Raw genomic sequence first — 5,877 nt, forward strand, 5'->3', positions numbered from 1 at the left:
GAAGGGAACATGAGAGGGTGTGAGGTTGAGATGGAAATGAGAGGGAGAGATGGAGGGAAGATTGGAGGATAGAGATAAGGAGGGAGAGAGACAGAGAGGATAGGAGAGAGATAAATGTAGAGAGGGAAAGACAGAGGGAAGATTGGAGAGAGAGATAAGACGGGAGAGAGATAGAGGATAGGAGAGAGATAAAAGTAGAGAGCAAAAACAGAGTGGAAGGAGAGAGAGAGAGAAAGGTGGAGAGATGATTCACAAAGAGGGACAGAGAAGGGAAGGGAGAGAGTTGCTTAGCTTGAAGAAAGCTTGAGATACATGACATCCTGACTTCAAAAGAGGACCCTGATCGTGACACATGCTAACGGAGTGGAGGGAAAGCAATGTCTGAAAACTATAAATTTCCATTCTACCTGGGAGATGTACAAGACACCTGTACTTTACACCTAATGCTCGCTTGAACACGGTGTTACAAGCCAATGTAACCAGTGAAATTTTACTTGAGAAAAGTTAAAATAGAATGGCTTGTATCCAGAGCCCTGTAAAGATGAGACTGCAGTTAAATGGTAGAATTATTTTCAACTTAGCCATCTTTGTTTTCTCTTAGCCATCATAGGCTTCATGCCTTATAGAGGACACTGGTTAGATATTGAGTATTCTGTGCAAAATAGTTATCAAAAATCACAACACACTCATTGAGGGCAACAAAACGCAGACAACTGGAAGAGCTAGGTAAATGTTTTCTCTATTGATACCTTGTTTCAAAGATTCCTTTGGTAATATCTGTGACTAGCTATCAGTGGGGTGTGCTGGGGAAGGCAAACATATGGAAGCATATATAACCTTGAGCCATTTATTTAAGTGGAAGGACTTTGTAAAGAGGTAACCAAGGATAACAGAGGACATACACAGACATACTTCAGCTCTGAGGCACAGGGCTTACTCGGTGGAAGGTTCCTTGGGGTATTTTTAAAACAGCAGGAAGAAAAAACTAGCAGTCCAGAGAGCATTGCTGGGAAGGTGGTGAGAGAAAGCATGGTGCTGAAGGTGGGAATAGAAAGCAGGGTATGGGGAAGGGGGTGGAGGCTGGGGAGGGGGGTGGAGGCTGGGGACAGGGGTTGAGCTGACCTCAAAATGAGTTTCCCAAAGGTCCAATTGAAGTCGTAAGCTTCCAGAGTGACAGGGCAAGACATGGGGCAATGATAGTCCACTTCATGCTGTTTTTCTGTGTCAGTCAGTCCTTGATCTGTCAACATTAATCACAGGGGTTAACGGCCACTGACAATTAATATTTAGGACATGGTCTCTCATGAGCAGGACACAGTCAGCAGAGAAAGTCCCCTTTGACTGGTATAAAGAAGAATCTGAGGAGGGAAGTGGGTGACATAGCACCCCAGGTGTTGGCAGTTAAAACAGGCAGGGCAGGTAACAGAGACAGAGTGCGGTCCAAAAGTGGTCAGAGCCAGTGTGGAGGGACAGACGCTGAGCAAGGATTCAGGCTTCCCACACTCACTGCCACACTTTCTCGTGACAGGTGTGTGTGACCAGTATCCACAAAGGACAAGGAATGCTGAACTACAGTATCTTTTTCACCTTCCGCTCACTGGACCTTCCCACTGGATACACTCCTCTTCTAGGCCACATGGTCAGCGTGGTGATAATTCAGAGCATCCGGCCCAAGTACAACTGGAGAGCAATCTCCATGACCCCAGTGAAGGAGGTGTAGGGCTGTGGGCCCTGAGAACCCCTCTTCCATGTTATCTCTATAAGGACAGAGGGCCTCTTTAATGCAAACAGTTAAGTTAGGAATTCTAAAGAGACTGTTAAACTTGAACCTTCTGGCCCACAGACTGCCTAAATCTGACTCAAGGGAGCATACAGCAGGGTGGGAAGGGCCCATCTTCCCATGATAAACCCTCAGCTTTCTAATCAGAGTCTTCTGGAGAATGAATCCCAGCAAACCCTCCACCTGCAGTAAGAGATAACAAAGGTAGAGTTCATGTTATTTTAATAAATGAATTTTATGAGCAGCAACGGTGTTTACCCACAGCTAACTGACCACCCAGTCTCCAGGAATAGAATTACCTGGTGTTCCATTAGAGCACAGACGACTTTTCACACAAGAAACACCACATTGTTCTGGCCCCTTGGTTAGTGGGGACCCTGTGATCCTGAAGAGGCGGGCTGGACAAGGGGGAGCTGGCAGGATGATTGAGGCAGAGACAGTGGAGCTTTGGGACTCAGGAATATGCTGGTGCTGGCAGAGGGCACATAGACCCACCACCAAGGCTGCTGAGAATGCTGTTCTTGTCAGAGTGCTCTGGCCTCTGGGGTGCTCCTGGTGACAAACAAGTGACACTTGAACCCCTAAAGCCAGGCTGTTTTGAACTTCCTGATCCTAACTCTGAGTCTCCCAGGAAGCCTCCTACTTGAGAAATGATGGGTCCTCTTTCCACATCCTCCCATTTCTTCATGGACTTCCCTGAGACTCTGGCCTTTTTCTCACTCATGACAATGGTTCTTCTATCCACCCATTCTTCAACCTTTACCATCAGCCTCCTGGCTCCTTCCACATCTTCCTGCTTTGCTCATCAGGATCCTATCCTCCTCTTGAACCCCTTGCTCTCCTGTCCAGCTACCGCTCCTTATCGCCATACAATTACCTGAACTTTCTGCCCTGCTTGGCCCCCTCCTGCTCTTCAGCCTTCTGCCCTCTTCCCCTAGTCCCCTATGTGATTTCTACCCCCACATCCTATTTCCCCTCTCTCCATCCTTTTCTGTCCTTCACACTTTCTTCCTCTTCCTGCCCTGCCTGCCTAGCCTGTACTCAGCCCTCCCTTGAGCACTTTACTTTCTAGGCCTTCTGACAACTTTAACCAGCTTCCTGCTCTCTCTTCGAAGTTTCCTCCCTCCAGCATAAGCCCACCTGACCATGAGCCTCCCACCCTCTCCAGTTATTCCTCTCCCATGTAAACACTGAATTCCCCTTAAGCCTACATGATCCCCACAGGCCTAGGACATCCTGGAGCCTCCTACAAGTAACCTGGGCCTGCTTCACTCCTTTCCAGATCATCCCAGGGACAATCTGGATGCTTTCACGGCATTTAGACCTCCTCTTTGACCATCAGCAACTCCCCATGCACCCACCGTCCTTTACCTGTGACTCCAATGCTCTCCCCAGGCCACTTGATGGCCTAACTTCCCTTGTGTCCTCTCCAAGCCTGCCATCACCATTCAGATGCTTCCAGCAGTCTCCACACACCCCATCTCTTCCCAAGCCTCCTTCCTCCTACAGACTTAAGACCCCTGCCTTCTTCCTTGCTTTTAAGCCCTCCCATAGCATTCATCCTTCTCCTTTCCTGCAGACTTCTCCCATGCCTCACCCTTCTCACATTTATCTCAGCCTTGTGAGTCAGCCAAGCTTATTACTAAGCCTTTAACTACTGCCCAGTGTCTTGCACTCCTCCTGAGCCTTATACCCTCCCCCCGGGGTTCTCCCAAGCCCAGTGTCTAATGCTATCATTAACATGTTCCTAGTATCTCCATGGACTGGTGCCCAGACCCCTACTTTCCTACTCTTCCTTGAAAGGCATTCATAATCCTCAGACTCCTAAACTCTAGGTGAATCACCTCTCCTGAACCTGTCCTCCATTCCTTCCCAGAGCTTTCTGCTTTCCCCTATAAAGTTATAGTATTCCCCCTACCCTATCCACGTGAGCCTCTTTGCCTCTCTGTAATGCACCCACCATTAGTTCAAGACTCCTGCCCCAGTCTGAAACCATCTACACTCTCACAGGCTCACATCATACCCCGAGGGGTTCCTGCTCTTTCTCCTTAGTCAACTTCCTGCATCCTCCACAGGCTCATGTACTAGCAGACTGTTTCCTGCTCTCTGCCAGACACTGACTTTCCACAGGAAACTTCTGCTTGTTTCTGCTGGTTCCATCCAACACAAGGTTCCCAGTGTCAATCCTTCCCAGGCTCCTATACCCGAGCTGTCTGGCATCCTTGTAGACTCCTTGCTATCTCTGCCCTCCTCTTTCTCCTCCTCCTCTTCTTCCTTCTTCTCCTCCTCCTCTTCCACAGCCTAATGTCTTCTTTCACTTCCTGGTCACCTATGGCTCTCTGGGCTCAAAATAACCCTCCTGTGTTTTTCACCAATGCCCTCAATTTCTGGAGCCTGCAGGCTTCAGCCACAGCCTTCTAACTTCCTATTCTAGATCTTGGGATCCTCTACATAATTCTGTCATTCACTAGCCTCCTCACATCAGCTTGAAATTCCTGACTCCCACCTCAGAGGCTTCTGCTTTTCCCAGACCCTGCTAAAGCCCTCAGCCTCTAGCTGTCCTACTTAGGTTATGTCCTCCCGTTACAGCTGGAATCCCAGTGGCTCCTTCATGCCTATCTGGACATCAACTGTTGACCTGCTTGCTCCTCCAGCCACATCTCTAGCTCCCACAACAGATTCTGCCCTCTCATCGAGCCTTTCACCCAAATTCATACTCATATGCCCTCTGAGACTCCTCGCCTCTTCTCCAGTCTCTACTTTGTTCCCCATCAGCCTCTTGATTCCCACCAGCCTCCTAACCTGTACTGACCACTTTAACATTCCTGCTTAGGGTTACCATCTCCCTCAGCTTCCAAAGTTTCCTTCAACTCCCTCCCTTCCCACCATCTCCATCCTTCCCAGCAAGCTTCTTGCCCACCCTCCTCTAGACCCTACTATCCCACACTACAAGTAAGCTTCCTTCGGAACTCAGTGTTCCAACCATCTCGAGAGGAAACTAGACTCCTCTCAATCTTCCTGCCCAAAGCCCCCATCGCCTACAGGGACAGGCTCCTATAGCCTCCTGAAAGTCCTGTTGTCAATCCCATCCTCTCAGACAACCATCCAGCATTCAGGTGACTGCTCCTAATTTCCTACACTCCCTGGAGCCTCCTGCTTCCCTCCCCAGGCTGCACTCACTGTCTTTTCCATCTTGTCCCATTCTCCAGGCTTCTGCTCTCCACAAGACTCCCACCATTCCAGAGCCAGCTGCCTTATTCACCAAATCCTCTGTTACACATTGTCCCCTCTTCATTGTCCAAGCTCCCCATGAGCTATTTCCTCTTCAATGCGCAGATCTCCCTAAAGATCTCCATGAGGCTTCTTACTCATTGAGTGCCTTACCTCATCCCCACCTTTGTTCTGTTTATCACACTGCCTGCTCTATCTGAACTTTCCACCCTATGTGAAAGGCCTTTGTGAATATTGTGACAACCAGGTGTTTTGCTGGTCCTAGGGAGGCCAGGTAAGGCAGAATGTCTGCTTCCTAGGACCTTGGCTGAAGAGGGCTTGGAACTGATCCTGGATCCTGGAGAGGAGCAGACAGTTTTCTTAATAGCTGAGGTGTGTGTCTGACCCCAGACAGTTCCTATCTAGCAGAAGATTTGGTCCCACTCTGCAGTCTTCTTTCCTTTCAGGATCCAACCTTTCTATGTGTCTATCATCCTTCTTCCCATATATCTTCTCATCACCCATGTTTCCACATTTCCTCCCCATCCACCTACAACACCCTGGCCTCCTACCATAACCTCCATCCTCCTGCATACATCCTCAAACTCCTTGAACTTCACTGAATCTCCTGCTAACTGGCAGTCGTTACTGACCTCATCTTAGCCTAGCCTGTCTTCTCGTGCAGTCCTACCATCCCTTGTGTCCTTCACTCTGCTCCTCTCTTCACTCCTCCTAGCCCATAGTCTTCTCTCCTCATTCCTGGTCCCTGATCAGTTACTTCCCTGTTCTTCTGACTTCTTAGGATTCACGTCTCCCTGAACCTCCTGGCATACTCAGCAGTGTGTGTGTGTGTGTGTGTGTGTGTGTGTGTGTGTGTGTGTGTGTGT

At 49.0% G+C, this 5,877-nt stretch overlaps 1 pseudogene; it reads left to right on the forward strand.

The window, feature by feature from the left end:
* The window catches only part of LOC129685672 (cancer/testis antigen 55-like), a 7,346-nt pseudogene extending 5,386 nt beyond the window's left edge, over positions 1-1,960 (forward strand).
* The last annotated feature ends 3,917 nt before the right edge of the window (positions 1,961-5,877 follow it).

The sequence above is a fragment of the Psammomys obesus genome, unplaced genomic scaffold, assembly GCF_907164565.1.
Source record: "Psammomys obesus unplaced genomic scaffold, mPsaObe1.curated_primary_1811, whole genome shotgun sequence".
NCBI classification, from domain to species: Eukaryota; Metazoa; Chordata; class Mammalia; order Rodentia; family Muridae; genus Psammomys; species Psammomys obesus.